Source organism: Parus major, chromosome 15 (assembly GCF_001522545.3).
Source record: "Parus major isolate Abel chromosome 15, Parus_major1.1, whole genome shotgun sequence".
NCBI lineage: Eukaryota > Metazoa > Chordata > Aves > Passeriformes > Paridae > Parus > Parus major.
In genome coordinates, this window is record NC_031784.1 from 5,589,293 (window position 1) to 5,606,484 (window position 17,192).

The 17,192-nt window shown below is 43.0% G+C and overlaps 1 long non-coding RNA gene across 1 annotated transcript; it reads left to right on the forward strand.

Annotated features, from left to right (window-relative positions):
- Positions 1 to 210: 210 nt before the first annotated feature.
- LOC117245192 lies at positions 211 to 5,379 on the forward strand. The gene is made up of 3 exons (XR_004499569.1): positions 211 to 301; positions 4,579 to 4,678; positions 4,953 to 5,379. It is a non-coding gene; the product is annotated as an uncharacterized LOC117245192 (long non-coding RNA).
- Positions 5,380 to 17,192: the final 11,813 nt, after the last annotated feature.

A 17,192-nucleotide genomic window follows, 5' to 3' on the forward strand; every position in this document is an offset into this window, starting at 1 on the left:
CCCATTCTCTCCATAATGATATGGCTTGAGGAGTTCCCCATGCAGTGCTCATTTCACAAACTAATTATAGCAGCTGCATTATAAACTGCACCGTTGGTATCTGCTGCCTCCACATGCAGCAGATGAGTGTAATTGCTCTGTCCTGGAGCTGATCTGGAAGAAAGTGCTGCATTAATGGGGGAGAGGAGCAGTCACACACAGGCAGTGAGGGCTGGTCCTGTGGCAGATATTTTTCAAGAGTATTGTCATGACAACTGAGTCAAGGAATTCCTTTTCCTGCCTTTGTTACCGCCGTTGTTAGGTGAGAATTGAATCGTGGCTTTCAATTTCTGTTTAATTTCTGCCCTTGCTGTGGGTGTGCTCCATTTCCTGCCCTGCACTTGGTGCAGGTGCTGTCACTGTGAGCACTTGGCACCGCGCTGGGCCTGAGCAGGCTCCCCCAAACAGTTTGGAGGAAAGGATCACTTTGCTTATTGCTGTTTTGTTTTTGCTGGGTTTTTCCCCTCCCCACGGAGGTGTCCTGGCACAGCTTGGGCTCAGTGTGGGATGGGCAGGGGCTGTGGTGAGAGGGTGCTGGCAGCACTGTGGATGCTGCAGGAGCAGGTCCTGCTGTCTGTGCAGGAGCCAGGGAGAAATTGCCTGTCATTTAACAGGGCCAGCCAAGCACCACAGGAGCTGTGCTAAATAACCCTGTAGCTGGACAGGAGATGTCCAAACTGATTGGAGAGGTGGGAAGGAAGGGCAAAGACACAGCTTTTATTTGTGCCAACAAGCCCCTGTGTCATCGCTCTGTAGCATCATCCTTGCCCACGGGCAACCTGTGTACTCTGTCTCCTTTTCAAAGTGTTTGCTTATTTATCTATTTAAATTTTATCTGAGGTTTCATTCAGATCAGCTGGCAGGGCAGGGCAGCTCAGCCTTTGCTCCCCTGTGAGCTTGCTGACGTGTGCTGGGGCTATTCTTGGCTCACAAGCATCCAAGTGACCAGGACAGCCAGTGGAGCATCTGGTGTGCCAGCTGCACTGCCAGCTCTGAGACAGCTCCCTGGCAGCTCTGGGCTTCACTGTGCAATAACAAAGGGTCATCTACAGAAAGGGAGTTTGTTTACAAAAGAAAAAAAAATAAGGTGGACGTAGAAGTTCGTGTCAATCCCCCCCAAAACTCAGAATTCAGAAACCAGGAGGTGTTTGCAGCTCATGTTGGTTTGGTCCTTGGGGGAGGCACATCTTCAGATCTCTGCTCCTTGCTGCTATGTCAGGATCTTCTGTTCTCCAGCTGTGTGAAGCTCTGCAGGGTTTGTTTGCACTGAGCTCAGCCCTCAGAGGGATCAGGAGCTTTGAATGTCTGTGGGGACCAACAGTGCTCAACACTGTGCTGTGTAAGGCCTTGGAAAGGCAAGGAAAAATGAGGCAGAAAATGTCTTTCTTAGTCTGGGAAAAATGACTGTATGAGGGTAGAGTATAAGCCCCAGACTCAAAGCAGAAGCACAACAGAGCCAGAGCAGCCTGTGCAGTGGGGCTGCTGTCTGAGTGATGTGCCCTGGGAGCATGTTTGATCCAGCAGCCCTAAGCCAAACACCCCCAGAGGCACCAGGGCATCCTTACTTTTGGGGAAGATTTGTCAAAACTAATGTGTGCAGCCAGATTAAGGGTAAATCCAAAGAAACAGGTGACAGAAGCACAGAGCTCCAGCTCCTGGCCTTGGTGGGGTGTTCTTCAGGGTGTGCTGCTTTCATCCTGCTGTCACTGATGTAAATAACCTCGAGCTCCTTCCAGGCTGTGGCTCACCTCTGGCAATGTCCTCCTGGGAAAATCCAGAATTACTGCAGCTCCTCTTTCCATGAAATGTACCCATGCTCCCAGCCTGATACACAGTGGTCTGTTTTTCCTCTTTTAAAACTTATCTTCTTTGTTTTTAAAATAAAAATTAACTTGCTGCTCATCTTTCATTTCCTTTTCATGCTCTGAGCAGTGAGTAATTAGGGCTGCATCACACTGGAGAAATTACAATAGTATGATGTTTCTACAGTTAAATCTGCATAAGTATAATATCTTTGAAAAATAACAAGCTGCTCTAAGGAAAATTAATTATCCCATTGGGACAGTCATTATTCTGAAACAAAAGCTCTCAGTTTTCTTTGCCCACTTTCATTTTGGGAATTTCTTTCATTTTTAGTACTGGCCACATATTCCATCCCTTTTCACTGTGGCTGGAACATAAATAACAACATGTTTAAAGCAGTGTAAAATCTGCCTTGGAACCCATTACAGATATCACAAGAATATTAAGCAACTTTAAGTCAAAGTGCATTTTACAAATCTGTATTGGTGGCTGTATATCATTGCTGTTCATCAAGCCAGTTCAGCCTCATTTTCCTTGGCTTTTTTTAAAATCTTTTTTTTTGTGAGTTGCTGCTTCTTTGAAGAACATGACTGCATTTATCACAATAAGCATTTATTATCATCATATTCTCTACCCAGGCACAAACATTGTATTTAAGAGAGACTTTTTATTTTCTTTTTCCAAAGGGGGTGGCAGTGCTGTACATGGTGCATCCCTGTATTTGAGAATCCCCCTCTCCACAACACCTATTATCAAGTCTTGCATGTGACTGCAATAGCTTTTGCAGTCAAGGTGAATTACAAGGATTCTTGCTGAATCCTTGACAGATACAAATACCTAGTTATCCTTGGCTTTCCTGCTGAACCTAATCAAAGGTATTGTTTATTAAAATCCTATTGTCTCCGCAGTGAGGAACAAGGACAAGTTGCTCTGGAGTGATTTAATACTTCCAGCAGTTCTGTGTAAAGATTTATTATGGCCAGGAGAAAGAACAAACACAAAATGCTTGAGTCATTACTTTTAATTTGCCTCTTCTTTAAAAATATATATACACAAGGCTAAAACCTTCTCTACTGTTCAGTGTGATCTCTTATCAGCCAGGGGAGCAGACCAAAGCATAAACCCTCATCCTTTCCTTCAAACAGAGGAAGGACATGAAGATTAAGCCTTGAATTTGAAGGCAGACCACCATGCTTCTTCTTAGACTGGTGGTTTTTAGTTTTGAGACTAGAAACTATTAAAAAAAAAATAAATTATCAGTTTTAATGATTCAAATTACCAGTTCAAACTATGCATTTGTGCCTGTGATTCTCTCTGAGGTGATCCACTGGAGGGGACAGTGCTGCCCACAGAGGGGCTCAGCCCTGCACTCAGGTCTTTGCCCCACACCCAGGTGACAGCAAGAGCCCTCTGTGCAGGGCCACAGAAACTGAACTCATTAAAAGTGGGATTTTTTTTTCAAGTAATGAGCTTTTCTTTGTGATTCAGTTTTATTAAGGTTTCAGGGACTGTATCATAAGTAAAGCACAAAGATAAATGAGTGAGCACAATTAATAAATGCTGGTATTCAGCTCTCTGAGCTTTTAAACTGCTTATCTAATTATATGTAATCTTTATTCACAGTGTTAAAACTACCACATTACAACAGTTGTAATCAATTAGAAAAATGGCTTTAATGGTTTAAAGAAAGTAAAAGGCAAGGTGTGCTTTTCCACACTGCCCGTGCTCAGGTGAAGGGAACTCTGGCTCAGCAGCTCTGCTGAGTTCCAGCACCTAAATCTGAAAGATATCTGTGAGGAAAAGCTGCTGCCTTCCCTCCCCTGTGATGTGGGAGCCCAAATCCAGGAGAGAGACAGGAGAAGGTTCCACAATAATCCAATGGGATTTCACTGTCTTCCATGGCTACTTTTTCTGCAGCCTGTTAAATCACTGCAGTCAGACTCACAACCCAAAATCTTCTTATCCTTAATTATCCCACAAGTCCTAGTTGGAACAGCTTCTTGTTATGGGAAAGGAGTTTTCTCTTGGACATTTTAATATTTCTAACTACTGTTCCCATCTCCTTTGTGTCTCACTGCTAAAGAAATTTACACTAAAGGAAAAAAACAATCACATAATCAGATGTGTCCTGGCAGGCTTGGTTGTGCACACTGAGCTCTGCTGAGTGCCAGGGCAGGACAATATTGGTCTGAAGGAAGTTTCAAGCCTGTCCTCCCAGCAGGAGCCCAGTGATCCTGGCTCTGGCTGCTCCAGGAAATCCAGCCATTCCTGACTGTGCCTCTTGACTTAGGGCCTCAAGTTCCCTCTCTTCACTGTCTTTTAATTTGCACATAACTCTTGTGGTGAGATGCTTCTTGTTTAGGTTTCATGTGTCTGCTTATTGGATTTAACAGTGTTTCCCCAACTAATTTTCACCAGCAAGCTGTACAGGGCTGGCTTCTGCTTGACTCATTCCCAGCTGCCAATGACTCCAGGCCTGCACAGAGAATAAAAATGAAAGCTACACCCCCAAAACCCACCTCTTCTCTGCCTTCCTGCTGCTGCCTCTTCATTTAACAACTCACAGATTTCTCTGAGCACATGGATATTTATTTGCCCCAGGCTTTCAGCTGCAAGAGAAACTCTATTCTTGTGCTGGAAAAACAAAAAGACAGGTCTAAATTAAAAAAAAAAACAATCTCCAAATGTAACAAAGAACACACTCACTCTCCCAAGTGCATCTCTCCTTCTCCATAGGTGAGGAGTCACAGGTGGCTGATGAGTGATGCTCTGACTGGTCCAGGGGCTGCCTCTCCCTCAATCCTCCTAAAGGCTGAAATTTTACATGGCCTTTCAGGTAAAAGAAAAGGAAAGTTGTAGCTTTGATTATGTTTTATCTTTTTGTCCCGAAAAGTTGCTTTGAAAGCAGCTTGCACAGCTGATCTATGGACACCTTTCTCCTGTAATTCTGCTGTGACCTTTTCACCATCCTTGCACAAGAAAAAAAAATATAAAAAGAAAGAAAAAAACCCCCAAAGCCAAACAAAAGGGTTATAAACAGATATTTTCTTTCTTCTGCCTTCAGAGAATGTGGGTTTTTTTTCCTCACAAAACATGTTCTTGCTTTACAGGCTTCAAATCTGATGGAATCAGAACAAATGGTCAGAGCCATGGCAGCAGAAAGCTTTGGACTGAGCACCAGAGAGGTGCAGTCCCAGACCAGTTTGCACTAATGAACAATAAATTTTTTACCTGTGGAAAAGGCCACACTTGAATTTTGATTTGGTGTTAATATCCCCCAGAGAAGTGACAGATATCTGTTGGGACAGGAGTTGAAGGGAGAATACGAATATGAAGAGGAAAAATGAAAAAAAACCCCAAACAATCCAACCCTGAAAATGAAGTGGAATTTTTGGTCAAATAGAAATGTATTAAAATCTTCACTACTGATGAAATTTTGAGCACAAGCTTACAAGGGGTTTAACGACACTTTCCAAATATGACTGAACTATATAATCTCTTTTTGGTTAGATCTGAAAGCTTTGAAATATCTTGGAAAAAGAGAACTTGTGAATGGTATTTAATTCTAAAAAAAAATGAAAAAGTCATGTAGCAAAAGCTTCCTAATATCACCTGCTTTCAGAACAGCACTTTTTTTTTCCCTCATGGGGTGTATTTTCACATGCTGTGTAAAAGCATTGCAGTTCCAAGATCTTTATATTTTTGCAGAAACACAAATCTGACCTGTATTCCATGCTTTCTAAGAGTTCACTGTCCCACATCTATTATGTGCCTCTAAACCAAGCTCCAAGCTCTGGAGATGACACAGTCACTGGTATGGATAATTTGGCTCCTAAATGTTTGCTTTGTGCCTTGAAAAAAACATCTTTGAGCATTTTCTTAAATGTCATTCCTTGGCGTACACAGAGCAGGCAATAAACAATAAAATTATTCACCTTGAAGAAACCATCTGCAGTCTTTAAGGACATCACCAGGTTTTTTGTTGCTTTGAATGGTCCTCTGGGATGCTGTAAGTGCCATTTCAGCGTTGTGTTTCCCATCATCTCCGTGCCAGCCTCATTTTGATTCAGAAACAAAAGTGATGATGGGCAAATTAAGAAGAAATTCCACTCTCTATTAGTTCCTATATTTCATTTGTTTTTGTAACTGTCTAATATAACTCCTGGCATTCAGAATCCTTATTTGGAGGCAGCATCAGGAGGGTTTTCCCCTGGAATGAGCAGTGCTCTGGGTGCAGTGGGGTGACCCAAGCGCGGGCTCTGCCTCGCTCCACACGGAATTGCTCAGCACAGGAGCCTGGGATGCTCAACCACAGCAAGGAGAGGTTACTCTTCATCCAGGCCATCTGTCAACATTTTCCCCCTGTTTTTCTCATGGATGGAGCAGATGCTGCCATTTTCAGCTCTCTTTGTGCCCTCCCTCCGTGCCTACAATGTTTGTGTTCCCTGCTCTGATCTGTTCCTCTGCAAGGGTGACAGCAGCAGTGTATTCCTGGGCATGGGGACATCCATCATGGCCTAAACAGGGCTTGTCTCTGGCTCCCTCAGACAGCCATCCTTGGGGGAAAGCAGGCAGAGTTGTTCCCACTGGCCTCTTTCCTGCTCTGCACAAAGTCTTTGCTCTTTCCCTGAGTTTAAAACAAAAAGCCCAGAAACGCCCCTTAAAACTCCACCCCCACTTCATGGGAAGAACCTGAGGCTCAAGATAGAAGCTATGGAAAAAACTGCAGGAATGTGCATCTCAACAAAGGCTCTCACTCTCAGGAAATCAGATTAGGGGAGATGAAATCCACCTGGGGCCACCTCCAGAATGAGCCCACTCCTGGCAGAGTCCTTGCATGGGCAGGATCCGGACAGGGTGATGCTGCTGGGCTGGGGGATGGAGCCCAATTAAAGGTCTGAAAGAGGCTGCTTTACTGAGAGAACAAAGGTTGGGAGCTGCATTTGGAATGGGCTGGGAGAAATAATGCTTTTTTAAAATAAGGCTCCATTGTTTTAAATGCTGTATTTTTCAGGATGTACCGGCTTCCTCCTAATGAAAGCCTGCAAGAGCCAGCCATTGATGCAGTGGTCTCTGCCTTGCAGCCTTCAACCTTAGTTTTAAGGTTGTGAGGTTTATTTCTGGAGGCTGAATTTACTGTATAAAATCTTTCCAAAAGCTAGCTAGCTAATGTAATGAAAAAGCAATCAAACTCTACGAAAGAGCCATTGCAACAGAGACAACCCACCATTATTAATCCAGCTGAAACCAAAGGCTAAGGTCTGTCAGCCTTAAAAATGAAATTAATTCCTTCTTAGCTCTACAACCTTTAATTATTTTCACTAATCGATGAGTTATAAAAATATAAAGAAAAAATTTCAAGCTAAAGCAGAGCTCCTTTTAAAATGAAATTAAATAAAAGCACAGTGGAAGCAGACTGAGGTTGGAATGGCACTGGTTTTGCTGTTGTGGTTTCTGATGTCAGAGCACTCTGTGATGGGATTATTTCTCCATGCCTCGAGATCCATCCTTTATTGTATCCATATTGTAGACTTCATGTCACAGTCAACAATAAAAAACACCCTTGGCAACCTCCATTACATCCTGCAGTTAATTTGCGTTCTCGCAAAGTGCTTATATTTACTATGAGTGATAATCATAAATATGCATGAGACCTTAAGTGAGGGAGAATGCGCTTAGGAGCTAATACAGCAGGAGGTTTGCCTAGAAGAGATGTCAAAATCAGTTCACTTTTGTTATATATGAGTAATTTAATTTCCTCTACAGTGTTATTAGGGTAAGAATGAAGTAACATTCTTTGGCGTAATTGAAGCAAATCCTGGCAAGACAAGAGGATAACAAAGCTTTTCCATCTCATCATGTCAAACTCTTACCTTCTATTCAGTGCACACAGATGGGTTCTTTGTGCTGAATTAAATTATCCTGTTGAGTTTATTAACTTGTGATGTCCCATGACCTTCAGCATATTTACTGCTGGATCATTAAAACTGTGTCTTTAATTTACTCCTTCACTCCGACCTCGTTTTTGTGTCAGACCAGAAACACTGGTGGAATTCAATCCTTTCTCAGCTCTTGATTTTCAGCTGCAGCATCCCTTGTTGAACCTCGAAACATGGAGCATTTCCAGTTCTCCCTAAGGGATTATAAACCAATCATTCCTGGGATTCCTGGGGCTGGGGAGGAGATGTGGGATCTGCTCCCATCCTTTCCCCACATTCCCTGGGGCAGCAGAGCATTAGCCCAGGGGGACCAAAGCCACCGAGAGCTGTGGGACAAACCTGCTGCTGGTGCCTCACAGGGTGGGTGACTTGGATCTAATTTAATTGATTTCAAGCTGTAATATTCTCCAAAGGATAAACTGCAGCCTTTCCAGAAGAAGATGTGAATCACAGGAAGATCAGATATCTGTAGGTGAGGTGGGCCATGATGGCTGAGCTCCTTGATACTTTTTCAGTATTTCTAACCCTGTGTTGTGACTCAAATCCTTTGACTCCAGGGCTTGGTGGCCAAGTACCAGGGGTTGGGTTTCAGCCCTGCACTGCAGGCACTGAATGATGGCTGCTCAGCAAAACCTGCCTCTGATATTTATTTGATACTTACCAAAACCTCAGACAGTACTGCTTGGCGTGATCCAGCATGGCAAAGGCACGTCTCACTCTTGCTGAGTGGCACTCTGCTCTCCTGCTACTGCCATCCCTCTTACCTCATCTGAAAAACAGGAATAAATGCTATTTATGCAGCTGGGTAAAGCATTTGAGAGCATCAGGGGCGGGGTACTGTGCATGTGGCTGTGTTATTAGGTCTACACATACAGGGAAAAGTAAAATGACAACACAGAAGCAATTTGCAGCAACCCCTTTTAGCACTGTTCAGCCTGGTAGGGTCATTATGCACAATTGCTTGAGAGGGAGAAACTCCCCTGCTCTGAGCAGAGCTTGGCTGAAGGAGGAATATTCCATACACCAGGCTCAGGCAAGCCCCAGCTCACACATCAGCTTATCTTGGCCATGCACAAGTTACCCTTTTCTCACACGGTATTTAAAACTCTTCAACTCGTACATTCCTGAATATGTGAGATAAAAACAAGTCATTGCAGGATGAACCCTGGCTCCCTCAACCTCCCCAAACAGGAATGGAATGGATAGAAGCAAAAAGAAGGAGATATTTCCCAGGTGTATTGGGTGGAGCCATGTATTTGTTGCAGATGCTGTGAGTCTTATTTACCATATTCTTCTATTCTTGGCTTGTTTTTAATTGTGATCTTGAACATATTGCTACATACCTGAATTATGTGACTGTTTAATTGAGAAAGGTGGTAAATGGCAGTCATTCCTGGAAGAAAGAAGTAGATAAATAGCAGGAAAAAAAAATCAAAATTGAATATCAGTAAGTAAAGCAAAGTTTTCTGAAATTTCTTACAGTGATAAATCAAGGACAAACTCCTTCATATCCAAAGAAGGGTAAGTCATGGAAATTAGGAGTAGCCTGGTACCTTTTCTTGGACTTAATGGATGATCTGCCTTTAGGTATTAGACATTATCCAGGTGTTCAGGATAATTCAATCCTTTAGCCTTTGGACTGAGACAGTTTGCTGTTCCCTCACCCTCCAGCACAGTGACAGGGATCACTTCCCCACAGGGCACTGATCTGAGCCAGGGAGCTCATCCCACATTTAGCAAAGGAGAGTCAGGAGGTGCCTGGAGCCACCTGGGTCCATCAATAATGTCTCAGTTTAAAGCACACTCCTTGGCAAGTTTAAAAAAAAAATTAAAAAAGAAAGAAAAAAGATTAATTCTACCCAGTCTGCTGTGCCCTACATCAATGCCAAAACTGCTGTGTCCTCACTGTGCTCCACATATCCAACCTGTGTGTGAAACACACCTCCAGGGAAATTAAGGGCATGTGTATAGAGCACAGCCAGAGCTTCTTGGGGGACTTAATCAAGATGGGAAGAACATTCACTGAGCTTCTGTTACGTGCATATAAATTGATGCAGTGATTCTGAGATTTTTAAGGTTAGAAGAAAATATAATCATCCAGTCTGACCTCCTGAATCACATGAGATCACCCACAGCTTGTGGGTGCTCTCTGATGTTGGAGGAGTGTAGCAAAGGCTCCATCTGTGATTTTACCCCACTCTAAGCCATTGGAAATGAAATGGAAACCCTTGAACTCTGTCCCACGTGGAATAGGAAACTGTTTTCTGGCTGGTGTAGGCAAAACTGCATTAAGCTAAGCTACAGATGAAATTATTGTTCTATTCATTGTGAGGGCTGCTGTGACAACAGATGAATGCTGCAGGTAATTTAATTACATTTCTGTCAGCCCCTGTGCCTTTCAGGAGACAATGCAGAAACCAGCAGCATTTTCTTTTAATATTGCAAGTGTCACAGAAAATGTCAAATTCTCCTCCAGAGGGCCTAATGAGAGCGTTTCACCTGAGTCACAAAACGTTATTTAGGTATCTTGAAGGATCACTCATGGTTTTTCCCTAGCATTTCTGGTTCCATGAGCATTCCCCTCACTCTGCTCACAAGGCTGTACCACACACCTGGAGCTGAATCCTGACACAAGCTTTCTGCACACCTGCCCACCCCACCAGAAAACCAGATTTGTTCACCCAGAGGTGACCCTCCATATCCCCTTCCTGCTTCTCTTCTCTCTTTTCTGGGGGTTTTTGGAAACCACCACTCACTTGGCTGCATTAATGGAAAAACCATCGAGGGATGGAGATGAGAAAATTCCCTTTTTTCTCTGGTTGTGAGCTGTGCAGCAGGGAGAGGGAAACAACTGCTTTAAAGACAAGGTATTGACTTACAGAACAGGGGGAAGTTAATAGATATTGACTCCCAATTGCTTCAAGAAGGTCACGCAGTGCAGGATTGTGCTGCACGGCCTCTGAGGGTTGGAGGTAGGGAACTTTCACCACAAGGAGCAAAATTTTAAATATTGTTTTGTGTCTGTCATTCCCTCACACCGAGGGACAGTATTTTCCTATGCAAAAGTCCTAATTTCTGTAGAGCTGGGTGAAAACCTGCCCACTTCAGTGGGCATTGTGGGAGCTCAGCATGACTGGAGAAATGATGTGTGTCTTCCCAAGGCTGGACCCAAGATCATTAAAATAATCTTATAATTTACATTAATGGAAGTAGGAGCATGGAAATTATCTACTGTTTATCTGAGGAAACCATCTGAGGAGCAATCCTTCCATACCAGGGTATAAACTCAGTTGCCATGTAATTAAGTCATGGCTACAGAAGCACTGAACAAATGTGCAACAAGATTCAGATAATACCTTAATGTGATAAGAAACACCCAGGCATTTAGCTGACATTGAGGAAATTAGCCACACCAAATTAGATATCAATGAACACATTTTGCTACCATGTCAGTTACCATTCTGAGTATAAATTGAAACCTAATCAATTATTTCTACAGAGCTCTTGCATAAACTCAGATTAGGAATTGAATAAATAATGTTATTTTATAATGTTATAAATGTTGTTCTGTAAGTGTGTGGTTTATGACACTGACAAAGATGACATCACTGCCTTCTCCCCTGTTCTTCCCTGGAAGGAAGAAAGATGGAATTATTATTCCATCATTCCAAGACACAATTTCAATATATACTGAAGGTAATTGTCAAAACACTGAAGTCTTGGGATACCTAGCCTTTTTCTCATCTCCTGAATACCTTTGTGCCTTGATTGCTCCTTTGGCATGTGGAGGTTATGATACTTCTGCTGTAAGGAGCTCTGAAATGCCTCTTGATGGAAAACTCTACCAAATGACAAGGATGCACCCAAGGCTGCCCACAGGCTTTCCTCATCACCTTCCTCTCAACATAATCAAGGAAGAATTTCTTGGAAATTCTAATAAAAGCTGGTATTGCCCAGTATCTCCATCCTGAAGCAAAGAGGGGACTCTCCTAAGGGATGCACTCCAGGATCATAAACCCAATTCCATGTGTGTCACAGTCCTTTACAATTACACAGTAACATTTAACCCACCAGATTTTCCCATGTGCGTCTTCCCTCGAACACAGCATGCTCCATGTCTGTCTGATTATCTCACAGCATCCCTACAAGATCATGACCCATTTTCAAACAAGGTTCTCAAAAATGCAAAAATTGCCTTTTAACATCCTACCACCACCTCCCTCTCTCTGTGAGGCACAGCCTCTCACTCTGACTGTCAGTTCTTACATGATAATTCAGAGTGCCTTTATTCATCCTTCAGAGAGAACTGTCTGGCATCTCCCAACCACCAATTTCTCTCAGGGTCTGTGTTTTTCTCCGATGAAAAGGAAATATTTTGGTATGTGCATCCAGCCTTGCTGCTCAGACAATTTAATGAATACATCAATAAAGCAGCGACCAGAGAAGGAGAGGGAGGTGCACAGTCATTAGGATCCATCATTAGCATTTTGCACACCACCACAAGCTTTTGTGCATGAGCAATTAATACAGCAATAAATACCACAATGAGCTGCAGAAACCTCATTGAGGCTGGGAAGTGTAAACAGTGCCCTCCACTTAAAATAATTGTGAGAAGCATTTAAGAACCTTCACGGAGAACAACTGAAGCTTCTTCTGAGGGCACAAAAATCCACCCCCAGACACGATGGCAAAACCTTCCACCATCTTAAAAATAATACATCTGAGGGAGTCAGAACAAATGCTGTCCATATATCAGATATCTGGAGCAAATATCTGGAGCACCCTTCCAGATCCATAAACTACCAGCCCACCTGACTGTAAATACTTGGTCTGGAGAAGTGTAAACAGGGAGTTTACTCCAGCCAGTTTATCCCCAGATATAATCTAGAGCATCAACTGGTTTATTCTGGCTGCATGGAGAGAGACAGGTGATACCAGTCTGATACACAGTTCACTCACCAAAAATTTTTGAACACTCTTGAGCAGTGGGTTGAGTTTTTGCAAGGAATAAATGTTTCTCTGTATTTTTAACTTGGTTTTACAAACCCTAGTGCTGGATCTACTGTCCTGCAAGACCCTGGCTGGAGATAAGTGTGATAGAAATATGGGAATGTCCTGTATGGCCAGGATCTGTCCCACATGGAGTCAGAATCCTTGCACTCATTTCAAACCTTTGCCTTTGGGTAAAACTCTCCACCCATCCATCTAAAACACCTCACAAGGTTAAGTTTGCCCAAGGAAAGCACAGGCAGAAAGAGTCCTCTCCCACAGTCTGCTTGTACACACCAGTTACCAGCAACTTTGCTAATAACACATTGCTCATGCAAATTAATTCAGCTTAGAGAAACAAGTCCTGATGATTATAAAATGCTGCAATCACAGTATTGCTTCCGGCCAGCTGAGAGTAAATTCATCAAGCATTTGTTATTTAAAGCTGCTGTGGTGATAAATGCTTGCCTTCATTTATGATTGTACACCAAGACAGAGAGAAAATGGAATACATAAAAATGACTGCATGATGGGAATCCCAACAGAAACCACCCGAAACAAAGGCGGGGAGATGGAATCTCTTTCACTGGCGGCTGATCTTCCTGTAACGAGGTTCTGCTGGAACAAAAGCAACAAGGAACACCAGTTTTGCTCAGACAGAAGTACTGAGTGTGCTCTTGTTGGCTGGATCTGATAAAAGCCTGATTATGCCAAGGTCAAGGACAGGGGTGCCGTGGTGTCTCTCCTGCCCAGCACTACACACACAGCAGCTGTTATGATTACAGATGCTCCCTCCATGTGTGCAGAGCATATAAAGAGGATAAACTCCTCTGAGTTTTTGATAACAGCCCTGCTGCTGCTGTGGACCTTTGCTCTGTATATGACATTAGAGTAAAAACAAGAGAAAAATGAATCCAACAGTAAATACCCACAATTACACTGCACTAATTGTTTTAATGGGTTTATGTGGAGTCAACGTTTCAGGCTGTGCTGCCCATACAGAGCAAGTAATTAACTCCATTGGTATTCAGAGTAATGGCAATTAAATACAATGAGCTGTTCTACTAATGAATGTGGTGAGAGCAGTGCAAGGCAGGGAGAGTTAGTTGTAACTTTTAATTCGATGAGCTCTGCCCAGCTGCCTCCTGGCAAGCAGCTGATGGCAAGTCGATCAAGCTGATGCTCATGGCCAGTCCCAAAGGCATCTGAGGGCAGGGGGATTCCAGAAAATGGTCAGTGGCTGTTTACTCACATTTTCTGTCAGGGCTGACTCTGTCCTGTGGCAGCCACAGGGTATCTCACCAGCAGGATGCTGGTAGCAGCAGCACTGACCTGTGGCTGATCAGCTTTGTGAGAATCTTTCCAGCAGGTGAGACAGTAAACCTGTCCTTGTGCAGCATGGGGATGTTCAGCATCCTCCAACAGCTCCCCTGGGCAATGCTTTATAAATTCCACCTGCACTGTCCCTGGGCAGGGAGGAAATGCTCCTTTGGAGTGGGCTGCTCCCAGGTGGAGGGAAAAAAGATATAAGGACAAAAGGAAGCAGAAAACCCTTGGACATAAACCTCTTGGCAAGCTGTGTTTGCCAGACCACTGTTGTCATTTATCCTAGGATAACATCTTAGAAAAAGGAGCTGAGTTCCCATCTATGGCTCTATAAGGAAATTATAAAGCAGCTATCTATTTTTTCATTAAAATTAAATAATTGAATCTGTCCAGATTCATGTACTTTCCCCCCATGAGATATCCAGGAGAATTAAGTTTCAATTGACTTTCCAGACCTTGGTTATCATAGGAAGCTTTTAAAAAATCAGGACATTTGGCAATTTGAAATTCAAATAGGTTTCAGTCAATATGTTTACTATTGCCAGACAGGCATCTTTGTCCCCTGGGTGTTTAATGCCTCAATAAGTAATTGGTCCTTTCATCTTTTATAGGCACAGAGTGAAGAGTTTATGGCTCATATAGTGAATTGTCAATACAAAGGATCTTTGCACCAGTTTTAAATAACCCAGCTCCCAGCTCCATTAAATCCTGTTTAAAATTCCCCCCTCCTTCCACACACCCACTACTAGCCCTGAAGCACTTCTTCCCCACCCTCATTTTCAGTGGCATCCTTAAAATAACTCTGCTTCACTCCCCAAGCCCAGACACAGGCAAAAAAAAAGGGGGTGAACATGAAGCACAAGAATCTGCCCCCAACAGACTGAAATTCCAAGGATTTCCAGGAAAATTCTTGTTACACCTTTATCCAGTTGGTCTGAAATTCAAAGTAGCCAATGCACCCATATCCACAGATTTGTCTTTAAGGACACAACAACATCAGTTTTGCTTGAGTATTTTCATATGAAGATATCATATGAACCTACAGGTACACGAACAATGCTAAGCTGTTATCAGATTTTCTGTTTTCATGGAACTATCACATATTCATCTTTTTTGCTGTGATTATTTTTTTTTTTTTGCTGTAAATTAAAATACTTGACATTAATTTTCAGATCACTGAAACATGTTTCAATCAAGGAAAAAAAAATCTGTCATAGAAATTGGATGGCCTTTTTGTACATTGTGTACTATATACACGTTCATACCAAGTGCAAATATAAACCCTAAGAAAATTGTTTTTCTGAAGAAAAAATGGTCATGTTAATTTCCAAGAAGCTCAGAACTGAGAGTTACCTTGTTTCTTCAAAGCAGGCAGTTTCATAATGTGCTTTTCTTTCAAGGAGCCAGGATTTTGCCAGAGGAATTGTTTCTCTTGGTCAGTTTCCAATGAGGCAGGACACCAAAAAAAGCTGTTTTGGTCTATGGAGCTCTGACCCTGTGTCACAGACAGGTCTGGGTAGCTCAGGTTTGCACTGAGTTTGTGGCAGCTGGGGCAAGGTGCAGGACAGGGATCACCTGTGCTGCTGCAGAGCCACACTCAGCCCTCTGCAGGAACCACCGAGCCCACACCAGCCTTTGTGCAAGGAGCAGGCTCTGAGAAGCACAGCCAAGCTGCTGTATTTTCCTTTTTGCATATGGTACTGCCTGACAGCTGAGCATGTAGGGGAAGCCTAATATCAAATCTTGCACCTGGGTTCTGGGCTGTTAAGAGTTGTGGGATGTGCAGAGTTTAACTTTCTGTAGTGATGGGAATAATTTATCTTCTTGTGTGGGGTTTTTTGGTTGTTTTGGGTTTTTTTTATGTCAACCATAAAAAAAAAAATCTTTTTCAGGCTAAGTTTCTAATTCAGTCAGATTTAAAAATGTTTGGGAAGTCCCATTTCTTGAGGCCCTCAACCCAAAGGGATGCCACACGTTTCTGGTCAGTCAATGCTGGTTCTGAACCACAGAGATTTTTCCCTGACTCAGTGCACAAGAAAATGTTGAACCTTTTCACAATGGATCTCCTCCATTACCCTTGTCCTGGTGTCCCCAGAGATAATGAAACAACAGAATCTGCAGTACTGAATGAGCACCTTCTCCCTCAGCTCCATTTATCACTCTCCCTGTGGTCTGTAGGGTGGAGCAGCTGCAATATTGGATCAGCAAATATCCTGTGAGTATTCCTTAGAGCTGTGCTGCAACCTCTTATATTTAGTGGGTGTGCTCTCTGTGTGACACTGAGCATTTTGTCACTCTCTGGAGGTGACTTAGGAGGCTGGACATTTATTCTGAGGTCTGTAGCCAGAGGAGAAAGCAGTGTGTAATCGAGGACAAATGCAGGTAAACTGAATTTACCCACTTGCAGTACAGAAAATGTAGAGGTTTCCTCTATATATATGTCAGAGTTGGAATTTCACAGTCTTTGTCAAAGTTGAAGTTTCCATCTTTTTATTTCCCACTATGCCAATACAGATGAAGGAATCTTCCCAGACTCAGATCAGAATCCTTCACTGCTGCTAACTGTTCATTTTTATTGCATATGCTGTTATTGAATTTAATTAAACTTGGCCCACAAGCTTTGCATGTGCTATAATGAATAATAGTCAATAGTCCATTCCTCATTACTTTTCAGTCAAAGGATGCCTTAATGCCCTACAAAACATCCTGCAGGTAGGTAAGGTTTCTTCAGCCAGCTGTGAAAGAGCCATCTCGTGATGCCTGGTAACAAATCTTCAGCAAAGGAACTCCCCCTCACCCCAGACTGGACCAGCAGGCACCAAGAGCACTGAAATGGCCCTCGACTGGGGATTAGTAGAGGCTGTACTGATTGATATCACAATCTGGCAAACTGCTTGCAGAAACAGATTTGTGCTCTGTCAATGGAGAAACAACTCAGCGTTACTTTTCCTTATCGGAATGGCAGCATGTCCTCTTGGCAATGGGAGATCAAATGCATCTACAAGTAGCAACTATCATCATATCCCTTAGTCTCTAAAGCCAGTCAAAACCAGAGCCCAAGCAGATCAGGATGAAAAAAGCCTTCCCTTCAGTTAG